This window comes from Bombina bombina, chromosome 8 (assembly GCF_027579735.1).
Source record: "Bombina bombina isolate aBomBom1 chromosome 8, aBomBom1.pri, whole genome shotgun sequence".
Taxonomy (NCBI): Eukaryota; Metazoa; Chordata; class Amphibia; order Anura; family Bombinatoridae; genus Bombina; species Bombina bombina.
This window is the reverse complement of record NC_069506.1, coordinates 233,761,392-233,787,586: the sequence shown is the minus strand read 5'-3', so window position 1 is coordinate 233,787,586 and position 26,195 is coordinate 233,761,392.

Sequence of the window (26,195 nt, the reverse complement as noted above, 5' to 3'; positions counted from 1 at the left end):
GAAGGAGGGACCAGCCAAATATGTTTTATAAATACAGTTAAAACAGCCTTTAAATTAAACTTTCATGATTCAGATAGGGCATGCAATTTTAAACAACATTCCAATTCACTTTTATCATCAAATTTGCATTGTTCATTTGGTAATCTTTGTTGAAAGCTAAAGGCTCATATGGTAATTTCTAAGCCCTTGAGGCTTATGTCATTTAGGCAATATTTACACATCATAATACAGCTTATACAGCATGCAACTTAGTTTTATCTAATTATTAATGCTTTTATACACATACTGCCATTAGAAAAATAGTACAGTACTGTAATCAGAAAGGTAATAGTTGTTGTTTTAAATAAATATAGACTATTATTTGCATTTTAGAACCCTAAACCCCCCAAAGACACAGGCAGAGAAGATTGTGAATTACAGACAGAGAAAAAGAGTAATTTTGATAATTTTATATTTAAAAAAAATATAAATTAAAAAGTTTGGATTTCAGAATAAGTTAGGATTTTTGGAATTCCGGATTTGGGAGTTTATATCTGTATTTTTTATAGGAATATTAGAGAATTGTAGTATTGCAACATACTATATTACTTGGGCTGAAAGCATGAAACAGACTTGTGTATATACACGTTTTCGTATGTTTATATTGGTTTTTCTTCTATTTAACATTTATAACTGCATTTTAATTTTGTACACAGTGTAATACCTTATATTAATTTTTCATTTGTTTTGATTTGTCAAATTTTGTAAAAACATACGTTTCTTAAAAGGCATAATTAAAAATCATCACTTTGCAATTATGTAATTTACATTGAGCTATAGCTATAAAAACAATGACTACACTATCCCAAGGTCATTAATATTGTTGTCAACGATAAACAGACAATCAAGAATAGATTTAATGATCATACAAAGTATATACATATACAATGGCTATTTTTTGTGATATAAGCATTCCAGAAGCCAGAGTTAGAATACTGGATACAAAAGGGACAATAGTGACACTAAGAAGAGTCTGAGTCTGGTAGAGGTCTTATCCTGGCAGAAAGTAGCTGAGCAGATTCCTACATTGGCTAATATAAATTAGTCTTTAAAAACAGGCTATAAAGCCCACAGGAGGGTAATGGCCAACAGGATACAAATAGGAGATAAAGGCCAGCAGGATTCTTATTGCAGGTACTGGTCAGAAGGACATGGTAGACACTAAATAGTATTTATTGGACATCAAGCTTAAAAGAAGATAATAGCTAGTAGTGCAATGACAGGTATAGACCTTCAGTTTGCTAATGGGATGTAGAAACCAGTAGGCAGACATTGGTACATAAAATGACAGAGGGCAATGGCAGGCAACAACAACTACATTAGGGTGTCAGATGCAGGATGGGAGGCAGCTATTAACCAGCACAACACAGTACTGTTTAATGGCCAACATGATACATAAGTGAGTAATGGACAGTAGAACAATATTATTTTGGACAAAACTTTCAGCATAAAAAAAAAAAAAAAAAGGTTAGTTTCATCCTATGGCCTCAGGTTACCATTAGATGGAGGGATTTTGCTTCTAGCTAGGGAACATGTTTGCCCATCTTCATAGCAAGTTGGCACTGCATTCTTGTCCAACACTGACTGGTGGCATGAGAGCAGGGTATGTCAGTCTCCCTTAATAAATAAAGAGCTGGAGAGATAAATAAGCAGATTTTTAACGCAGTTATCAGAATCAGGTAATGGTCATCATGACACAGGAGTAATAACCAACAGGACATGCAGTAAAAAAGTTCAAGAACAGAACCTACCACTTAGGACAAAACAGCCAAGTGCATAACAGAGGCTTGTGGTGTTCTTATGCAATTTTATTAACGAAAAACTAGATAGAGCATGCAATTGTAAACAAGTTTTCAATTCATTTCCATTATAAAAAAGTGCACACTTTTTTATATGCACACTTTCTGAAGAGGGTCTAAAGAAGATTCACCACTATTGATGATGTTGCTATCATGTATTGCTATCAATAATAGGTAACTTAGGATCTAGTATAGTGCTATGTCTTTTAGAGTATAACACTGAGCACATTTTCTACCTATTTTTTCATAGATTATAATATTTTTAAAGATCTATTTCTTAGGGAATGCTTAATGAAATTATTATTATTATTATTATTATTATTATTATTATTATTATTATTATTATTATTATCATTTATCTGTAGAACACCAACAGATTCTGCAGTGCATAAAGGCACATTTCTGTAGTGTTAGGATCAGCCAATATTGTGACAACTGTATTCTGGTGACTGGCAAAGTGGAGCATGACCATATTTTGTGACTAAGATCTCAGTTTTACTATAGCAGCACATGGCAATTTCTTAAGGCTTTTTAAATTTCAAAATGTTTTTGCCTATAATTTGTATGTGGATGTTCGCTTTTAGGGGCAAATTTATGTAGCTGCGAATGCAACTGTTTCCACGTGAGCCGAAAAACATAAGTTAAGAAGCAGAGGTCTTAAGACAGCTGCTCCTTAACTCGTCCGCCACCTCTGAGACGGCGGACAGCAATGTCAAGGTATTTGAAATATTATTAAATAATATATAGAAGTATATTTGTCTTTATTTAATAAGTCTGTGGATGTGCACATTGTTTGTAGAACAAAGGATTGTTTCTAAGAGATCTACCACACTCAATATGCTAAATTATGCAATTGTATAATTTAGCAAGGAACTGAAAATTAACACAGTTTCAGAAAACATCTGTGTGATTGCCTGGGAACCAATGTTAAAAGACAGCATTCTGATACCTAGATCAGGATACATGCCCATATATGGGCTTCCTCCAATGAAGATGCCGATCCGTCTGAAGAGATGTGAAAGATGCAAGCATTCTTCAAAAGGGACTGATAATTAGCACAGATTAGATGAGTGGCTCATGCTGTGTGGCTACTAAGACTGGAATATACATGATGTTAAACATTGCGTCTGGGTTAAGATAACACAGAGAAAACACATGACTTACATGTTTCCAACAACTGTATTTAGATTTCAAATAAAATATACTAGGAAAATAAATACAAGATACTGCATAGAAGTGTATGTGTATGTGTATGTATATATATCTATGTATGTATATGTGTGTATATGTGTATTGTATATATACATGCATATTTTGAAAGCATGAATATCTTAGCCTCTGTGTGTTTAAGAACATGAATAGATGTTTATGGACCTGAAGAGAAGTGATTATTAACATTTATTTTTATTTCAGATCTACATAGACAGGATTCATGTATTCAGGAAGAAATACACATAAATGTAACATGTTATATCTGAATGAATGCAATATATCAGGAGTTTTAAATACTACCAATCTGGAAAAATTAGCAGTATTAAATTGCCTTAATATAATAAAATGTTAATAATATAACATATTTGGTATCAGAATAATCAGAAAAAATAACCTAATATTAACCATCTATAATTGGGATTATATATGATTAATGCAAAGAGTGTGATATGATTAAATATCCATGTTATGAGAATAATTAACTTGTCAAAAATGTTTTAGAAAAGTGGGGGCAAAATTGTTTTGTCTGGATATCTGCTGCCACCTAAGGGCCAATACTGGTAGGACAGTTAAGGGAATATAACTGTCCATAAGATACGTTGCCATGGTAAACATGTTTCAACTCTAAGGACGGACCAGGTACAAGGCTCCGTGGGCGTTTCCAATACTCACCAATGACTGATAATAACCAAAAAAGGGGAGGGGTGAAATCAGATGATTTAAACCCCAGCATAGAGACTGATAGAAAGGTTGCTGGCTCCTGAAGGAATAACTACTGTGGTTATTATTAAAGCACACACCTACTATTGGACTCCATAAGCATTATCCCCAATTTTGAATTTCTGAGGTGAAATTGGATCTGTTGAGAAACATTGGAAACTGAATTGCTGTTTATTTGGTAATGTATACAAGGTTTTTGGTAAGATAAATTATAGGCATAGTCACTACAGTAAAATTTCAATTGGAAGATTGGAAAAAACAAATTGGGTTTTTTAAATTGTATTGCATAACCTTGAATAGCTCTTAGCCTGCCTGTTGTATGCAAGCATTTAAAGTAAACATTTACTATTGCTGTATGTAGCAGAGTTAAGGACATAGTGCATATTTCAAGTTAGCATTTCATAGCCTATGTATTGTTAAACTAATCCCAATCTTAAATTGTTTATCTATGCAAATATATAATAATAATTCAGAAGTGTATATTGTATTTTAAATTGGTAGTCACAGCCTATATATTGTTTAAATCTGTATCTGATTGGCTAAGTAACTCATCTGTGCAAGTTCTGATATTGTAAATTAATATTGCATTAGGATAAATTGCAGTTAAATAGCAGAATATATATATATATATTATCCTATTGTTTATAAGCACAGTTTAGAATTGTACTGCTTGGATGTTAAAGGTTTTTAGTCCCATTGTGTTAACTAAATAAAAGGCTATTTGTAATTTTAAATGCAGCTCTGAATGAAAGGTTGGTTTTAAAGATACATTTTACTGGCTTTGTAAGAAGGATAGCATATCTTAATAGTTGGTTTTAACGCATATAAATTTATTTCATATTCCTTTTATTACAAATATATTTCAGAAATGTTCATGGATATTAACTAAATAAAATAATTCAGATATTTATATTAATTTTGTTGTCTTAGTAGAAGTGTATTGATTGTGGGTTCAGTCTAAAGAAAGATTGTTAAATATATTCCCTGCCATATACTCACACATTGTTTGGAGAATACCGCTAAGATTCTTATAAATATACTGACAGCAATCATCCCGATCGGATACAATCGAGATGATTGACACCCCCTGCTAGCGGCTGATTGGCCGCAAATCTGTAGTGGGTGGCATTGCACAAGCATTTTACAAGGGATACTTGTGCAATGATAAATGCTAATTGCTAAATTTGCCCCTTGGAGGCCTATTTATCATATGTCTGTTGGACTTGATCCAACAGTGCGGATCAGGTCCGACAGACATCGCTGAATGCTGAGAGCAATGCGATATCCGTATTCAGCATTGCACCAGCAGCTCTTGTGAGCTGCTGGTGCAACGCTGCCCCCTGCAGACTTGCGGCCAATCGGCCACCAGCAGGGGGTGTCAATCAACCCGATCGTACTCGATCGGGTTGAATTCCGGCGATTCCTGTCCGCCTCATCAGAGCAGGTGGACAGGGTTATGGAGCATCGGTCTTTAGACCACTGCTTCATAACTGGTGTTTCTGGTGAGCCTGCAGGCTCGCCAGAAACACGGGCCCTCAAGCTCCGTACGGAGCTTGATAGCTAGGCCCCATAATGTCTATTTTGTGCAATTATTTGTTCTCATTGGCAACACTACAAAGTATCTATTTCAACTCTTCTTCTGTTAGATGTGATAATCAAAAAAGTGGATTTGTATATTTATTATACACATTCCATGCCTACTAATATGAATTTCATGCATCATTTTCTCTTTGTGGGCACTGGTTTTATTGAGCAAAACCTGCAACCTGTATAACATGTAAATGTTAACACATTAAAGTTGTCAATAATAGAATAAAATCTTTCTAGTGGCTTTCTTCGTCTGCTAGATTACCCTGGTTATCTGTGTTTTCAGCCCAACATGCAGTGATACAAAGATACAAAAAAAGATGGCTGCAAAAGAGTGCTTTATCTCAATGCAACAATATTCCAATATGGCTGCCCCCAGTATAAAGAGGCAGAGTTTTACAACTGGCTTCTGTAATGGTGAACAGCTTTAAAGACAGCTGCAGGTACAGGAAGAAAATAATAGCATGGTAAGTAATCAAACTACCGTTGTACCCAACAGTTTAATTTCACTTTTATTATTTAAATGATATTATAGCAATATATATGTAAACCAGCCATAAAGTGTTTGGATATAGATAAAGTAAGCTTACAAAAGCATACCTTTCAGCCAATACATATGATTGTTTTATCATTTAGATTACATTTAGACCAATTCAGAAGTTTTTTTTTTCAAATCAAGATTAAACCACTTCATAGTGATGCTATTTTAATCGTATTGCCCTTGATTGTTGCGAATCAGAACTTGCTTTAAATAAGAAGTATGTAGCTTTTGAGGTATGTGGCTGGGTCGGACAAATATTTAAAGGAATACAATTTAAAATGGCTGGTCTTGCTCTCCCCCACTTGTTTGTCTATAGTGACTTTATTAATGGATTTTTAATGTATGATTTTTTGTTCATTTTACTTGATCAGGGGTAGATTGCAGCATCCGCTGCTTGGAAAATCTACCCCAAAGTCTAAAGGACTGACCTCTGGTTAATTGTTTGAGCGCTAATTGCTACCGCAAGCTGGTTATTTATCGTGAGCCCATAAATGGGTAAATTTGCACGTTTATGGGCACACAATAAATTAGCAAGCAACTTGTAATCTTGCCCTATATAAATTGCATTTTTTTTAGAAAACTTTAGTTTTATAATTATTACTTTTTAAAACTAAATGCCTAACTATGGCCACTTTGAAGGGTGGTCATGCTATTTAGCACTCTCCTTATCTCTAGTTTTCTGTAACAACATAATTGTATAATGAGACAAATAAGCACATAAGTAAGGATGGGACAAGGAAGGAAAAGGACCCAGGAGGCAGGAGCAGAGTCATGGTGGGCAGAGACAAACTCATGTCAGCGAAAGAGTGGAGTTGTGTGTTTTGTGGGTGAGAGTGGACATATCCGGGGTTGGTATGGACAAAGGGCATTTTTGATTGGTTCCTAGTTCCACAAATTAAAGCCTGGCCAGTTATGGGAAAGGGAGTTCAACAAGTGGGAAAAAAAATACAAAAGTGTAGCGAAACAAGCATGGAAAAGCAATTTGAGTTAATTAAAATTTGTCTGTTTATTTTAAAGGGATAATTTTACTATAAAGAAGTGAAAATAAGAAATGTACAACAACTGTATTTTTTTTTTTAAATTCTTACTGCAATCTGCATTGCCCTTTCCTGTGTCTGCACTTGGTTATTGTCCCTTGTGGTTGCCATACAGTATAATTAACTACCTCTTCCAAAACAGCTGAATCTATGTTTCCGCTCCCAAAGGGAGAACATCTAACCTGCAGCAGCTGTCTTTAGTTTATTCTTTAAACGCTTATAGTAATACAAGACAATACAGCCTACATGAGAGTACATATATGATATCTGCTTAGTATCTGCTATTATCTCCATAGGTGAGTGACAAACTGATAAAGTCTGCCTAAAATATAGTTATAAAGAGATATTTTTAAATAAGCACAATCATGATATGAATGGCGAAATCTAAACAAGGACATATGCTAATTTTAGAAGCATAATATGTGTTTGTGCACATGTACTGCAGTGGTAATACATACAAATGAGATATATCAGCTTTCTTTCTTTCTTTCTTTCTTTCTTTCTTTCTTTCTTTCTTTCATGCATTATTGATTGCAAAGTGTTCTTTCAATTAGTTTCTGTTAACAGCAATGTAAACTAAATAAATGAAAGATGAGGAATGCTTTCTAGGACGGGACTTCAAAAGGACAGTCAACACAAGAATTTGTGTTATTTAAAATGAAAGATAATCCATTTATTACCCACTGATTACCTTGTATCTAAGTCTCTGCAAACTGCCTCCTTATTTCAGTTCTTTTGACAGACTTGCATTTTAGCCAATCAGTGCTCACTCCAGGGTAACTTCACGTGCATGAGCTCAATGTTATCTATATGAAAAACATTAACTAATGCCCTCTAGTGGTCAAAATGCATTCAGATTAGATGTAGTCTTCAAGGTCTAAGAAATTAGCATATGAACTTCCTAGAATTAGCTTTCAACTAAGAATACAAAGAGAACAAAGACAATTTGGTAAGAAAAGTAGATTGGAAAGTTGTTTAAAATTACATTCCCTACTTAAATCATGAAAGTTTTTTTTACTTGACTGTCCCTTTAAGTTAATATTAGCAAGACAATTAAATATTGTATTTATTCTACTCGCTGTGCTTTTTTATACTATTGTAAAATAATTAAATAAAATCAAACATTAATAAAACATATTTCTACAAAATATATCAATAATTGATGTTAAAATATGGGGGGTAAAAAACTGTAAACTAAGGGCTGATCCCCTAAGTCTCTCCACTCAGAAAAAGGTTCTCTAAAAATATTTCTTGGTTATTTAAGGCAGTGTTTTTCAACCAGTGTGCCGTGGCACACTAGTGTGCCGTGAGAGATCCTCAGGTGTGCCACGGCAGACTGACAACAGTGTGACATATTTTTTAAACATTGCTTGTTTTTTACTCCCAGTGCAGGGGTAGTTTGTAGGAGGCATGGCATAACAGCACAATACATACAGTAGGTGTGTGTTTGTGTGTATGTGTATATATATAAATGCTGTATTAGGCTACAATGTGTGATTTTTTTTTTAAATTTTGGGATGGTGGTGTGCCACAGGATTTTTTAATGTAAAAAAGTGTGCCACAGCAAAAAAAAAGGTTAAAAATCACTGATTTAAGGTCTCAAAATGAGAATGTTATCTTTATAGTTGTGTATATTACAAGTGCATTGAAAATGTGATGAAAAAATTGTAATACAAGTACAAATTAAAAGCATTTAACTAATATACATTAAAAATTGTAGTTGAAGTATGCAACACAATCTGAATTTAAATGACTCAGTAAAATTATTTTTTTAAGTATGCAGGAAAAACATAAAGAATAGGCTTGAAGCAAATATTTGCAACTAAATCTAAGGGATGTCCTAATCACTATGAGTATATGGAAACTAGAAAATACATAAAATCAATGTTTCCAATTTTTTAAATAATGCATTTGCATTACACATAATACAAATCTATAATATACTATACTGAAATGTTAGCAGTGCAAGGCAGCCAACAGAATGTTGGCTGTGCGCGCTGCCAAAAGAATTCACCTGGATGCATTACAAAAAAAAAAAAAAAACACCGCCTGCACGAAGTATAACAAAAAAAAAACTAACCTCTCGCACGAAGTCTGAACACATACACTGCAAACCTACACATCACAAAATAATAAAGTAATCAACCCCTTAATCCCTTAACCATCAACCACCCACATAGCAATAAACATAATTAACCTATTAACCCTAAACCGCAAAACCCCAACATCGCAATAAACCTATTTATCCTATTAAAGGGACAGTCTAGTCAAAATTAAACTTTCATGATTTAGATAGGGCATGCAATTTTAAACAACTTTCCAATTTACTTCTATTATCTCATTTGCTCAATTCTTTAGATATCCTTTGTTGAAGAAATAGCAATGCACATATGTGAGCCAATCACACAAGGCCTCTAGGTGCAGCAACAAATCAGCACTTACTGAGCATATCTAGATATGCTTTTCAGCAAGTGATATCAAGAGAATGAAGCAAATTAGATAATAGAAGTAAATTAGAAAGTTGTTTAAAATGACATGCTCTTTCTAAATCATGAAAGAAAAAAAAAATTGGCTTTCATGTCCCTTTAACCCCTAAACCGCAAACCCCCACATCACAATAAACCTAATTAACCTATGAACCCCTTAAACCGCCAAAACCCAACATTACAGAACATAAAAAAACTAATTATCAAAGTTTACAAAATTAAACCTAATCCCTACCAAAATAAAAACACCCCCTAATCTAAGAATAATCTGCCAGTAGCCCTTAAAAAGTAGCCACCAAACCCCCCAAAATAAAAGAACCTAACACTAAAAAACCTAACCTACCCATTGCCCTGAAAGGGCATTTGTTTGGGCATTGCCCTTAAAAGGGCATTTAGCTCTTTTAGGAAGTCTAACCGGCAGGTTGATACTCACCGTTCCTGAAGTCCGGCGGAGAAGGTCCTGTCCCATGCGGTGACCTCTGCTTTCTTCCAGGAACAATCCGGCGCGGAGCGGAGGGCGGAGCTGAAGACCGATGACCGCCGAGCTAAAGACCACCAACCCTGGAACTTAAGACCGGCAACCGCGGAGCCATGGAGCATGGAGGATCCTCTTCTTCCAATCGCCACCATGCACTTAATTCACTATTTAGAGTACAGCGGCGATCGGAAAAAGAGGATCCTCCATGCTCCATGGCTCCAGGGTCGCTGGTCTTCAGTTCCACTTCCACCGTCGCCGGTCTTCAGTTCCGCTGTCCTGGATGATGAAAGAAGAGGTCCCCACTTGGAAGAATATGTCGGCCGCTTGGAAGAAGAATTCACCGCATGGAAGAGGATCTTCTCTGCCGGACTTCAGGACCCGTGAGTATCTATTTGGGGCTTAAGTGTTTAAGTGTTTTTTTTTTTTTATTTATTTGTTTTTTTTAGATTAGGGTTGGGCAGCAAAAGAGCTTAATGCCCTTTTAAGGGCAATGCCCATACAAAAGGCAATGGATAGTTTAGGTTTTTTAGTGTTTTTATTTTGGGTGTTTGGTGGGTGGAGGGTTTACTGTTAGGGGGGGGGGGGACTTAGACTTTTTTCTTCTGCAAAAGAGCTGTTTATCTTGGGGCAATGCCCTGCAAAAAAGCCCTTTTAAAGGCTACTGGCAGTTTATTCTTAGATTAGGGGGTGTTTTTATTTTGGGGGGCTTTTTTATTTTCCTAGGGATTAGGTTTAATTTTTTAAACTTTGGTAATTTTGCTTTTTTATTTTCTGTAATATTATATTTTTTAATTTTCTGTAATTTAAGCTTAATTTAAACTTAGGTTTAATTGTTTAATTTTTGGGGGTAAGACTTAGATTTCTTTTTTAATTTTTTTTTTTTTTTAGATTAGGTATGGTCAGTGAAAGAGCTGAATGCCCTTTTAAGGGCAATGCCCATACAAATGCCTTTTTTCAGGGAAATGGATATTTTAGGTTTTTTAGTGTTAGGTTTATTTATTTTGGGGGGGTTTGGTGGGTGGTGGGTTTTACTGTTGGGGGGACTTAAACAATTTTGTAACTTCAAAAGAGCTGTTTAACTTAGGACAATGCCCTACAAAAATCCCTTTTAAGGGCTATTGGCAGTTTAGCATTATATTAGGGGGTGTTTTTATTTGGGGGGGGGAGCTTTTTAATTTTCATAGGGATTAAGTTTATTTTTTCTTCATAGATACTTTTTATCTGTAACTGCAAGGTACTGTGATGGGCTCCAATGTCGCCCTGTCATACGCCAATATTTTTACAAGCAACTGTGAGGAACACTTTGGGTATAATCACAGATTGTTCATACTCTGTGGCGCCTCCTGGTGGAGGTACATAGATGATATTTTTGGTGTGTGGCTGGGCAACATTGGGAGCCTAATGGCATTTGTGGATGATCTGAATAATTCTGTATCAGGCTAAAAATTTACGCTCACTACAAGTGAGAACCTTTTGAATAGCCAGATATATAAGGAGGGAGGTTTTTTGAAGTCTTATTTATTTGTTAAGCCGACTGATAAGAATAGCTTACTGAGTTATGATAGCAATCATTCACCAAATGTATTTAAAGCTCTACCTAAGAGCCAGTTTGTAAGGGTTTAAAGAATTGTTTCGGATCTATCTCAGTGTGATAAAAGATTAGAAGAAATGGCTGACAAATTCACAGCAAGGGGTTATCCACATACTCTGGTTGAACAACAAATGAAGGAAGTTATGCTAGATAATACAATACATAAGCCCAAAAAAAACTAATAAGAAACAAACAGATTATTTTTTATCACTAAGTACAATGAACTGAGTTAAAAAATCAATAAAATACTTGAAAAACATTAACACATTTTACAATATCTTAATCCTTTTATAGATTTGTTCAGAAATTTACCTATGACTTTCCAAAGAAATAAAACTCTAAAAGATTGTTTGGTCCACGCAGATATAGGCAGTGGTAAACAAACAATTGAAAGCAAGAAAACTGGGTGCTTCCCCTGTCTGAGTTGCAGTAATTGCAATTCTATGATCAAAGGCAGTTATTTTTATCAGAAAGGCACAAAATATAAAATAAATCAATACTTAACCTGCAGAGCAAGTTATATCATATATATGATCAAGTGTCCATGTTCTCTTTACTACATTGGAGAATCAACTAGAGAGGCCTGTGAATGAATAACACAACACAAGTCAAATATAAGATGTAACAACAAAGAAGCACCAGTATCTTCGCATTTTATTGAAGCAGGTCATAGTATTAACCAGCTGTGTTTTCAAATTATTGAAAGGGTAGAAGTCCCTAGGAGGGGGGTGATCGAGAGAATCTATAAAATAAGAGAAATGTATTGGATATATAAGCTGCAGATTCTTACACCAAAGGGTCTAAATAAAGATTTCGATTGGTCCCTGTTTAGGCAATAAAAATTCATATAGATGTTTAGGTTAATATTTGCTATAACATATAAAATATATATTTGTGTCTTGCCCCTTCAATTATAGTTTCTGCTATTAATGAGTAGTGCTCTTGTTATTTTTAATTTTCTGTATATATTGTTGCTACAATTTGTTTTTAATATAACACACCATATGGTACTACGTCTTTAAGGTAATAAAATGCAACAGGTGTCAATGTTGTTGTACATTGTATCCACTAGATATCGGTTACCATAATGGATGTGGGTGTGTCCTAATACTTTGATGCAGGTAAAAAGGTAGCCATTGTATATATGTTTGTAGACATGACTAAGGACCTTTGAGAAGTCTGATATGTTGTTGTTCACTTTGAGACCATGAAACAATAAAGGTCTGATGATTCATATATTGGGCTGAAGTGACCTTTTTTCTTACACTTTATACTAAGGAGTTGGCTGACTCTTTGCTCTGTGCCCACTGCTGGTTGCTGTTCCCTACCTTGTTTGCTTTCTGGATCGATAGGTGAGCTCATACCAAGGACACTAAGATGACCAATATGTTAAAACCTCGCTTATTATTGCAACATGTTTCTCAACTCATAAAATAAAGCCTATTTCCTCAGGCATAGCAATAGGTGAATTAAAGTGCTATTTAAAGGACTCTGTTGGAGACTCAGATGTAAAAACTTCCATAAGTGCCACGTGATAAAAGAAATCAGGGTTTAAAAGAAAAAGACAATAAAAAAAGTTTGAGTGTTGTCTTTATTTGAATTTTTCACTGATCTGTACAAAGTTATACTAGGTGGTTCCCTCTTATCCTTTGTTCTTGATTTGCAGGAAAAATATGTATTTTATGTACACTTTAAGCATCATATTTAATAGAAAATGTAATTTCAAAATGCAAAACCAAAGTAGTACCAAAAAGTAAAAAAATTCAAGGTATATTTAATTTTTCTATTGTAAAACAAGTCTTGCAGCCATGCCCAGTGGGCTGAACAGGGAAATACCTTGTATGTTTAAAGTTCTCTGACAGGTTCTTATTATATGCTATAAAAATGTTACAGCTGCAGATCTTTATATTTTATCTTGCCAAATGTAAGTTGGTGAGTTTGTCTCAAAATACATAGGACCAGATTACAAGTGGAGCGCTTATTAACACTCCGATTTGAGCGTTAACTGCTAGATCAGCTTTTTGAGCTTGTCAGGTTGAGCTCATATTATGAGTTGAAAGTAAACTGTTTTCACACTCGCACTAATCTGACAAGTGCAAAAATCCGAACTTAGAATATCGCGTGATCATTCACATATTCCCCCACAGAACTCAATGGAGAAAAAAAGTGGAAAAAAAAAACGTTACACCCTACTTCTACTCAAACCTTATCACATATTCATTGTGTGCGCTAACCTGAATGAAAATATGAATATTTCACATTCCAATGTTCTGCACACAGAAGAATATGTTCTATTAATTCATAAATAAATATTTCCATATATAGCTGATGTTTTTTTGTTACAATATAGTTATACATATATATATATATATATATGTGTGTGAGGAACAATGGAATGTGAAATATTCATTTAGTGCTGTCAATTTTGATGTACTGGTATTATGGTATAATTTTTTTGTGTTGGATACTAATAATATTTGTATATGTTAACCATATATTTGGAAGCTGAACTGCTTTTGTGATTACTGCATATATTAGTAACCTTGGTGAGGGCAATCTCAGTTGAGTGTTGGGGACGGAAGCCAGATTGCAGGGGGTCAAGCAGTGAGTTGGAGGACAGAAAGTTGGTTAGGCGATCGAAAACTAGTTTATCAAGAATTTTTTAAGCTAGTGGGAGCAGTGATATGGGGCGGTAGTTTGCAGGAGAATAAGGGTCAAGGGAGGGTTTTTGAGGATGGGGGTGACCTTTGCATGTTTGAAGGAGGCAGGGAATGAGCAGGTAGAAAGGGATAGGTTGAATATGTCGGTGGCTGTTTGGAACAGACAATAAAATGCAAGCTCAATCCGATTGGCTGATTGGATCAGCCAATCGGATTGAACTTCGATATGATTGGCTGATTGAATCAGCCAATCAGATTTTTCCTACCTTAATTCCGATTGGCTGATAGAATTCTATCAGCCAATCAGAATTCGAGGGACGCCATCTTGGATGATGTCTCCTAAAGGAACCTTCATTCGTCGTTCAGTCGTCGGTTGAAGAGGATGACTCATATGGAAAGTGTGCAATACCGCTAACACTGTTAGCTTTTTCCAATTTTGCCACTAGACCTGTAACGGGTAATTATTGGACATTACTCTAAACGACAATCCTCAGCCTTATGTCCGGCATCCTGCGTGCTATTTGGCACTAAGTGCAGGAATCTTCTCTTCGATGATTGCTACATTATAGCAAAGAAAGCCAAGTATTACTTCAACTTACCGACCTCGCATTTACACCAATCAGAAGGTGTGTTTGGGACAGCGCCCTCAATAGTGACGTCATTACAGACGTACAACTAGTCACGGAGGAGACTGAATGTGCACTTGTCTGGGTAAGCCCCTGTTTTGCTAGCAAACGAACTTCCGATTGAAATTTCAGTGTGGAATCGGACTATCCTTGCTGTTATTGTGAACTTTGCAACTCAAGTCTAGTCATATATCCAATGGTGGCAACTATATTGTAATTCTTGTTTTTATTTACGGAGACGTCCGTTTTTACTTATCACTTAATGTGAATAAATTTTTGTTTATTTAGACATTTATTGCCTTGTTTAATTTGAATTTTTAAAATTTTTAAATAGTCTCAACATTAATTTACTATATCACCTTTAGCTTCTAGCGCTCCTATCTACTTTTATTATTTTCTTGTTCATATATGTTACCTAGTTAGGGACTCATAGGTATTTTTAGGAGTTTGGTGCACCCTCCTGCGCCTTCTAGTACAACTCTCATATGATCTTCAGGGGGTTAGTGTTAGTTTTTTAAGGGGGGTTTGGGTGGGTTAGAGTAGGGGTATGTGGGTGGTGGGTTTTAATGTTGGGGGGGTTGTATTTTTTTTACAGGTAAAAGAGCTGATTAATTTGGGGCAATGCCCCGCATAAAGCCCTTTTAAGGGCTGGTAAAAGAGCTGGTTGCTTTGTAATTTAGAATAGGGTAGGGCATTTTTTTATTTTGGGGGGCTTTATATATTTATTAGGGGGCTTAGATTAGGTGTAATTAGTTTAAACTTCTTGTAATTCTTTTTTATTTTCTGTAATTTAGTGGGGGGGTTTTGTACTATAGTTTAGTTTATTTAATTTAATTTTTGGTAATTGTAGTTAATTTATTTAATTAATTTAATGATAGTGTAGTGTAAGGTTTAATTGTAACTTAGGTTAGGATTTATTTTACAGGTAATTTTGTAAGTATTTTAGCTAGGTAGTTATTAAATAGTTAATAACTATTTAATTAATAACTATTCTACCTAGTTAAAATAAATACAAAGTTGCCTGTAAAATAAAAATATATCCTAAAATAGCTACAATATAATTCTTAGTTATATTGTAGCTATCTTAGGGTTTATTTTACTGGTAAGTATTTAGTTTTAAATAGGATTAATTTAGTTAATAAGAGTAATATTATTAAGATTTATTAAAATAATATTTAAGTTAGGGGGGGTTAGGGTTAGTATTAGACTTAGCTTTAGGGGTTAATAATTTTAATATAAGTGGGGGCGGTATAGGGGGGCAGGATAGGGGTTAATCATTTTAATATAGGTGGCAGTGGTATAGGGGGGGGGGCAGGATAGGGGTTAATAACTTTAATATAGGTTGTCCGGGAGTGGCGGTTTAGGGGTTAAACAATTTATTTAGTTGCGGCGGGGTCCGGGATCCGCAGGATAGGGGTTAATAAGTTTATGTAGGTGGCAGCGGTATAGGGGGTGGCAGATTAGGGGTTAATATGTATAATGTAGGTGGCGGCCGGGTCCGTGAGCGTCAGTTTAGGGGTTAACATGTTTAATATAGTTGTGGCGGGGTCCGGGAGCGGTGGTTTAGGGGTTAATAAGTTTATTTCATTGCGGCAGTGTAGGGGGGCAGATTAGGGGTGTTTAGACTCGGGGTACATGTTAGGGTGTTAGGTGCAGACATCTCCCATAGGAATCGATGGGATATCGGGCAGCAGCGAACATGAGCTTTTGCTATGGTCAGACTCCCATTGATTCCTATGGGATCCACCATCTCCAGGGTGGCGGATTGAAATCCAGGTACGCTGGCCCGGAATAGTGGCGAGCGTATCTGGTAGTAGTTTGATAACTACCAAAAGTAGTCAGATTGTGCCGAACTTGCGTTCGGAACATCTGTAGTGACGTAACCATCAATCTGTGTCGGACTGAGTCTGGCGGATCGTAGGTTACGTCACTAAATTCTACTTTTGCCAGGCAGTAGGGCTTGATAACTAAGGCAAATCAGCTTCACCACAAATACGCTGTGGAATTCCATCGTATTTGCGGTTGATGGCTTGATAACTAGAGGCCGTAGGGTCAAGTGGGCAGGTAGTGAGGTGTGAGGAAGACAATAGGGAAGCCACTTTGCTATCAATGGTTGGGAGGAGGGTGCAGCGAGCGGCAGAGGGGGTGACTGGGAGGGAAGTTGGCAGATTGGAGGCTTGTGTTGGGATGTTTCTTCGGATGGTAAGTGTTTTATTGAAATCGTAGTGAGATAGGTCTTGAGCACTGAATGTAGATGAGAGGGTTGTTGCAGGTGGGTAGAGGAGAGAGTTGAAAATGGAGAAGTGTCTTTTAGGGTTTTAGGAGTGAGTGGATATAAGAGAAGAGAAGAAGGTTTGCTTAGCTAAGTGAAGGGCAGAGGTGTAAGAGTAAAGGATGAACTTATAGTGCATGAAATCAGGTTCAGAGTGGGATTTCCTCCAGACACGTTCAGCAGTGTCGGATAATTTTTGTAGGTGGCGTGTTTGCTGGGAGTGCCAGGGCTGGAGCTGACTACTTGCGGCTTTGCGAAGTTGGGGCGGAGCGAGAGTGTCAAGTGCAGAGGAGAGAGTATTGTTATAGTGGGTTATTGCAAGGTCAGGGCAGTATATCGTGGAAGTGTGGGGGAGGCATATTTGAATATGGTTGGAGAGTTGGGAAGGGTCTACAGTGTGCAGATTTCTACAGGTGCGGGGGCAAGGGGGGAAGTAGGTTTAGCCTTTATATTAAGATTAAAGGTGAGCAGATGGTGGTCTGAGATGGGAGAGAATGTAAGGAAGCCAGGCAGCAAAGTTGTCAAGGAATTGGGAGGTGGGTCCAGGAGGGTGATAGATAACTGCCACTCTGAGAGAAAGGGGGGAGAACATGCGAATGCAGTGGACTTCAATGGAAGGAAAGGAGAGAGATGGAAATGAAGATAGTTACTGATAGGAGCAGGAGGGGGGAGAGTAAGATGCCAACACTGCCACCATGTCACTCACCTGGCCTAGGTGTGTGGCTAAAGTGAAGGTCACCATATGTGAGAGCAGCAATGTAAGCAGTGTCAGAGGAAGATATCTAGGTTGCAGTAATTGCTAAAAGGTTAAAAAAGCGTTGGAAACAAACAGGTCATAAGCAGTTGTAAGTTTGTTACAGACAGAGCGAGCATTCCAGAGGGCACAAGAAAAGAGAGGGGAAAAGCGCTGTGTGCTAATGGAGATGAGATTATATATATATATATATATATATATATATATGTGTGTGTGTGTGTGTGTGTGTTTGTGTTACATTTTTTTGCTAAACCTTTTTTGTAGGTTTAACACTTTACTTCAAGTCTCAATTTGTGCTAACTTATTTAGGCACTGTTATGGGCTGACCTCGAGTGCATATAACTCAACATATAATAATAGTTATGTTTAGTGAAGATATGCTATCCTTTTAAAGTATAGAATGCGCATAATGCACCCTACACATTTCTATTTTGATCTTTCTATCTCTTTTAAGGAAACAAGTTCAATATGCATTTTTCTTGGTATTGGTAAGAACACATATTTTTACAAACAAATTCCCTGATTTCCTGCTTATGACAGAGTCTCAGTTATGTGTGCTTCGGGCTTACACTCCTATATTGTAGAATAAGTGTGTTTTAGCTTATTATTAAAGGAATAGAAAGTTTAAAATTAAAATGTGCATGGTACATTTAAAGGGAGAGTCTAGACCAAAATAAACTTTCATGATTGAGATAGAGCATGTAATTTTAAACAATTTTCCAATTTACTTTTATCACAAATTTTGCTTTGTTCTCTTGGTATTCTTAGTTGAAAGCTTAACCTAGGAGGTTCATATGCTAATTTATTAGACCTTGAAGCCCACCTCTTTCAGATTTTAACAGTTTTTCACCACTAGAGGGTGTTAGTTCACATATTTCATATAGATAACACTGTGCTCATGCACGTGAAGTAATCTGGGAGCAGGCACTGATTGGCTAGACTGCAAGTCTGTCAAAAGAACTGAAAAAAGGGGCAGTTTGCAGAGGCTTAGATACAAGATAATCACAGAGGTTAAAAGTATATTATTATAACTGTGTTGGTCATGCAAAACTGGGAAATGGGTAATAAAGGGATTATCTATCTTTTAAAACAATAAAAATTCTGATGTAGACTGTCCCTTTAAGTTTTAAATAGAAGGATTTCCTTTTCATTGGAAAAATTGCACCCATTAAAGTTATTACTGGTTTTCAGGTGCAAATTCTGTGAAGGTTCGTGCACCCGTATTAAACAACCAAATCATCTCAGATAGACCCGGATTACAAGTTGTGCGGTACGACTTTAACGCTAAAATAATGGCCCTTGAGTGTGGAATGGTCAGCTCCTCTGTATTACAAGTCGCGTTGTATGACTTTACCGCGATCATTATAGACTATACCGCAACGATCCATTCTGCATTCAAAGACCTGTAGTTATGGATTTTGAAAAACAAAAAAGTTTCACAAAACCCATAAAAAAATGTTACAAAGTACACTAACACCCATAAACTACACTATTAACATCTAAATCGCCGACCCCCAGAAATGCAACTAATAAATAAAGTTATTAACCCCTAAACCGCCGTCTCCCATTCATTACTACTAAAATAATACTATTAACCCCTAAACCGCCATCCCCACATCGCTTATACTAAAATAAACCTTTTAACCCCTAAACCACGGCCCCCCCACATTGCGACATAAATTAAACTATAAACCCCTAAACCTGACACCCCCTCACTTTAAATTAAAGTTACAATATACTTACTACCTTAAAATAAATAAAAACTTACCAGTGAAAAAAATAAAAACTATGCTTAAACTACAAAAAAAAACTTAACATTACTGAAAATAATACAAATCTAAAATTACACAAAATAAAAAAATCTTTCATTGCAAAAAAAAATAAACCTAACCTTACATTTATAAAAACTAACATTACTAAAAAATAAAAAATAGCTGAGTACCAAAAATAAAAAAAACTAACATTACAAAAGATAACAAACAAAATTATCCAAAATAAAAAAATATTCCTAATCAAATACCCCCTTCAAAACAAAAAAGTCACCCCAAAAGAAAAAAAACCTAATCTAGCAATAAACTACCAATAGACCTTAAAAGGCCCTTTTGTAGGGCATTGCCCTAAAGATATCAGCTCTTTGTCACAAAAAATAAACAAATTACCCCCTAACATTACAACCCAACCCCCTAAAATAAAAAACACCTAATTTAACAAAAAACAAAAACAAATCAATCCATTGCCCCTAAAGGGGCATTAGTATGGGCAGTGCCCTTAAAAGGCTCTTTTACTGCCCATAAAAATAAAAAAAAATCCTAATAAAAGAAAAAAACACCTAAAAAAGAAAGAAAAAAAAGTAATACTAACCCCAAAATGCATCTTCTTCCAGGCAGCGAAAAGTCTTCACGGGACCATCTTCTATCTTCTGGTGCGGAGCGGTCTTCTGAGGCGTGGATCCGGAAAGGTGGTCCTTCACGGCAGTCATCCGGACATGGAGGGTCCTCTTCTTGCGATCGTCCACCGCACATTGAAGATTGAATGAAAGGTATCCCTTTTATATTGGGATACCCTTGCATTCCTATTAACTAAAAATTTCACATCAGCCAATAGGATAAGAGCTGCTTACATCCTTTTGGCTGATTTGATTAAAGTATAATCAGCCAATAGGATGTAAGCAGCTCTCATAGTAGTTTATTGTTTTTTTTTTTTATTTTGGACTGTTTTTTTTTGTTTTTAAGGGGGTATTAGATTAGGAATAACTTTTTATTTTGGATAATTTTGTTTGTTATTTTCTGTAATGTTAGTTTTTTATTTTTTGCAATTGTAGCAATTTTCTTTTCTTTTAATGTGATTTTTTTTTTTTTATTGTAATGTTAGTTTGTTTTTTTTGTAGTTTAAGCTTACGTTTTAATTTTTTTCACAGGTAAGTTTTTATTTATTTTAAGGTAGTTACAATATTGTAACTTTAATTTAAAGTTAGGGGGTGTTAGGTTTAGGGGTTAATAGTTTAATTTAGGTAGTCACAACATGGGGTGATGGCAGTTTAGGGGTTAATAACTTTATTTTAGTAGTTGTGATGTGGGGGGACATTAGTTTAGGGGTTAATAGGTTTGTTTTAGTAGTAGCGATGTGGGGGGCAGTGGTTTAGGGGTTAATCAGTTTATTTAGTAGTTGCGATGTGGGGGGAACGGCAGTTTAGGGGTTAATAGGTTTATTTTAGTAGTTGTGATGTGGGACACAGCAGTCTACGGGTTAATAGTTTAATTTTAGTAGTAGCGATGTGGGAAGACGGTTGTTTAGGGGTTAATCAGTTTATTTTGTAGTTGTAATGTGAGGGGCGGCGGTTTAGAGGTTAATAGGTTTATTTTAGTAGTAGCGATGAGTGGGAACAGCAGTTTAGGGGTTAATCAGTTTATTTAGTAGTTGAGATATGGGGGGACGATGTTTTAAGGGTTATTAGACTAGGGGTTTATGATAGGGTGTTAGGTTTTTGCAAAACTTTCTTTTCTCCATAGACTTCAATGGGGAATGATAAAATGCGATAGAGATTTTGCAATCGAAGGTGTTATTTTTTTTTTTATAACATTTTTTCTCCATTGACCTCTATGAGGGTAAATGTGTACGAGCACGCCAAGTTGGAACTTGGATTGGATTTTTTGCGGTATGTGGCTTACCGCACCATACCGTGCGACAAAAGTATGTTTTAGGGTGACTTGTAATCCCGGCGGTATGGAAATAGCGGTACAGACCCATTTCGCGCAGTGTGTATGCTACCGCTATACCGCACAACTTGTAATCTAGGTCAACGTTAGCAGTGGCTTGTATGACACAAATTAAGGGCTAGGTTACAAGGGGAGAGCTAAATTATTGCGCATCCACAAACAAGTGGCTGGTTATTGCTACCCCGAGCTCACGGTAGCAATTAGTGCTCAGAAAATTAACCAAAGATTAATTTTCTAAAAGTGCCCAAATGCCCTCAAAATAGAGAGCATTATAGTTTTAAAAAAAAAACAAACAAAAAAAACCCAACTGCACTAGGAAGTTTTGGGGATCTAAAGTTGGTGGGAGTGGGGTTTTAGTAAAATACGGCACTGAAAAAGCTTTTACATTGATGTCTATTTGAACTGTGTGTTCCCAGTAAATATATACTGTATATATATGCTTATGTACACATAGTGTATATACGCATATTAACAGATAAATATATATGTATATAAGCATATAAATATATATTTACAAATGCTGCAATCGCTGTGCAACTTACCCCCCCCCCTTCGTGTCGCTTTAGTTCTGATGCCTCTGTCATTAGCATGCACTGGTATTACAGTACAAAGTGTAGCACAAATATCGCTTTCTTGCAAGTGATATTTAGAGCTCCACTTGTAATCTGGTCCTAAGTCTTTACTAAAACAATACACACCACAGCCAGCTCTCCGAGCAGGCATATTGCTGAATTCTGGGGGTCGATCCGATAAAAATCGTCGCCCACAAAAGCTGGCGACTCCAATATTTGCGCGGGTTTGGTATCCTATATACGGCGTAACCTAGAAGTTACGCGCATATATATTTCTGCCGTCGCCAGTAGTTTTTTGGGCCATAGGCAGGTATACCAGACCCGTGCAGTTTGGTATCCAATATACAGCGTAAGGACTTACGTGGCGAAAATGGAGAAATCTTACTCCATTTTCACCTCGCCACAAAAAGCAGCCGTAAGAAGCCTTACGCTGACTATTGGAGCCCCGTAACTCCCTAAACTGGCTGCTAAATAAACCTAACACCTAACGCATGCGCAATGTCTATCTCCCTGTCAACCGCGATCTGCTAAATAAACCTAACACCTAACGCATGCGCAATGTCTATCTCCCTGTCAACCGCGATCTGCTAAATAAACCTAACACCTAACGCATGCGCAATGTCTATCTCCCTGTCAACCGCGATCTGCTAAATAAAACCTAACACCTACCGCATGCGCAATGTCTATCTCCCTGTCAACCGCGATCCCCCACCGCAATCCCTAATAAAGTATTTAACCCCTAAACCGCCGCCATCTACATAAACTAACCCCCTACTGTGAGCCCCTAAAACCGCCACCATCTAACTGATCTATCCCCTAATGTGAACCCCTTACACCGCCGCCATCTATATTAAAATTATTAACCCCTAATATAATCTACCTACCCGCCGCCAGCTATATTATCTATATTAACCCTAAGTATATTATAGTTATTACATTATATATATTAACTATATTAACCCTAATTATATTAGGGTTAATATAGTTAATATAGTTACTATAGTATTTATATAAACTATATTAACTCTATCTAACACCCCTAACTAAATTCTTATTAAATAAATCTAATTCATATTATAAACTAAAATATTCCTATTTAAATCTAAATACTTACCTATAAAATAAACTCTAAGATAGCTACAATGTAATTAATAATTACATTGTAGCTATGTTAAGGGTTTATATTTATTTTACAGGTAAATTGTTAATTATTTTAACTAGGTATAATAGCTATCAAATAGTTATTAACTATTTAATAGCTACCTAGTTAAAAAAATTACCCAATTACCTGTAAAATAAATCCTAACCTAAGTTACAAATTCACCTACACTATCAATAAATTAAAGAAACTACAAATATCTATCTAAAAATACAATTAAATAAACTAAACTACAAAAAAAAAACAACTAAATTACAAAAAATAAAAAAACAAGATTTTTAAGCTAATTGCACCTATTCTAAGCCCCCTAATAAAATAATAAAGCCCCCCAAAATAAAAAAATTCCGTACCCTATTCTAAATTAAAAAAAGTTCAAAGCTCTTTTACCTTTCCAGCCCTTAAACGGGCCTTTTGTGGGGGCATGCCCCAAAGAAAACTGCTCTTTTGCCTGAAAAAAAACACACAATACCACCCCCCAACATTACAACCCACCACCCACATACCCCTAATCTAACCCAAACCCCCCTTAAATAAACCTAACACTAACCCCCTGAAGATCTCCCTACCTTATCTTAACCACGCCAGGCCGAACTCCTCATCTGATCCGGGCGATGTCTTCCAGCAAGCGGCAGTGAAGTCTTCTTCCATCCGGGCGATGTCTTCAAGCAAGTGGCAGAGAGTCTTCTTCCATCGGCGATGTCTTCAAGCAAATTGGCATCTTCAATCTTCTTTCTTCGCTCCTCCGCCGCGGAGCATCCATCCGGCACGACGACTTCCCGACGAATGAGGTTCCTTTAAATGACGTCATCCAAGATGGCGTCCGTCGAATTCCGATTGGCTGATAGGATTCTATCAGCCAATCGGAATTAAGCTAGAAAAATCTGATTGGCTGATTGAATCAGCCAATCAGATTCAAGTTCAATCCGATTGGCTGAATCTTGTAATCTTTTTTTTATTTTTTGTAATTTAGTGTTTTGTTTTTTTTGTAGTTTAGTTTATTTAATTGTATTTTTAGATAGATATTTGTTTCTTTAATTTGATAGTGTAGGTGTATTTGTAACTTAGGTTAGGATTTATTTTACAGGTAATTGGCTAATTATTTTAACTAGGTAGCTATTAAATAGTTAATAACTATTTAATAGCTATTATACCTAGTTAAAATAATCAACAATTTACCTGTAAAATAAATATAAACCTTAACATAGCTATAATGTAATTATTAATTATATTGTAGCTATCTTAGGGTTTATTTTATAGGTAAGTATTTAGATTTAAATAGGAATATTTTAATTAATAATATTAATATTAGATTTATTTTAATAAGAGTTTAGTTAGGGATGTTAGAGTTAGATAGGGTTGTTATACTTAATATATATATATATATATATATATATATATATATATATATATATATATATATTATAATAACGATATTAACTATATTAACCCTACTATAATTAGGGTTAATATAGTTAATATATATAATATAATAATTATATATAATATAATAATTATTAGTTAATATAGCTGGCGGCGGTGTAGGGGGATTAGATTAGGGGTTAATAATTTTAAAATAGATAGCGGCGGGGTAGGGGCTCACTTTAGGGGGTAGGTAAGGTAGATGGCGGCGGTGTTAGGGGCTCACTTTAGGGGGTTATAGATTTAAAATAGCTGGCGGCGGTTTAGGGGTTAATAACTTTATTAGGTTGCGGCGGGGTTTGGGAGTGGCGGTTTAGGGGTTAATACATATTTTATTGTTAGGATAGTGAGGGGGGATAGCGGATAGAGGGTTAGACGTGTCGGGCTATGTTAGGGAGGCGTGTTAGACAGTGCGGGTGATTTAGACTTTAGTCAGGTTTTGTAGGCGCCAGCAGTTTCTAACGTGCCGTAAGTCACTGGCAACGCCAGAAATTTGTACTTGCGCAGATTTCTGGACATCGCTGGTTTATCCGACTTACGGCACGTTAGCATCTGACAGTGCAGTATATGGGATAGCTCGAGATGCGAGCTGAAACTGCGGGCGACGCGGGTTCCCTTGCTTGCGCCACAAAGGCCCTCATAGCATATGTGCATATGCCTCTGAAAATCAGTAATAACTTTTACTAGAAGTATTTTTGCTAATAGAAGTTTATTACAAAAGTGATTCTATTTAAAATGAAAATGTATGCACATATCAGTTTTGACCTTTCTATACCTTTAAAGCATCTGTGCATACATGTGATTGTATATTTGTTCTGATTTTCAAATCTAGTGAGTAGAACAGCAATACACAATGCAAATAATATTTTAATTTATAGCAATAAATAAGATCTTTAATAACCAAACTTTCACTAAAGAAATAAGGCCATAGGTAATAAAAGCATCATACAAAATATATGTCTTTAATTGGTTCATTGGAATTGATGCTTATATATTTGTTTTAAGCACTTTCATTTTATCCCTGGTGTTTGATAAAAATTGGTATTGTTTAACTGTATACACTATTATTTCAACTCTTTTTGAGTACTTTATTATTGGCACATACATCTCTTTTGTGTAGTTAATGTTTGTAAAAAGCACCATTATTAAATGTTAATTTATTAATTATTTGAACTTGATATTAGTCAACACACTCTTTTCTGAGATTACAATTTTATCTCCAATTTTGAAGATTATCATAACCTGTACCCTGAACTTCACATTTTTTAAGTATAACACTTTAAGCCAAAAAAATAAAATATTATTACAATAAGTGAACATAAATGTATTGCATTTAAGAATTTTATCTCCAATTTTGAAGATTATCATAACCTGTACCCTGAACTTCACATTTTTTAAGTATAAGTTAACACTTTAAGCCAAAAAAATAAAATATTATTACAATAAGTGAACATAAATGTATTGCATTTAAGAATTCAGTCAACTCTGGTAAAAATATGGTTGAGTCATTTGCAAAGTCCAGAGTAG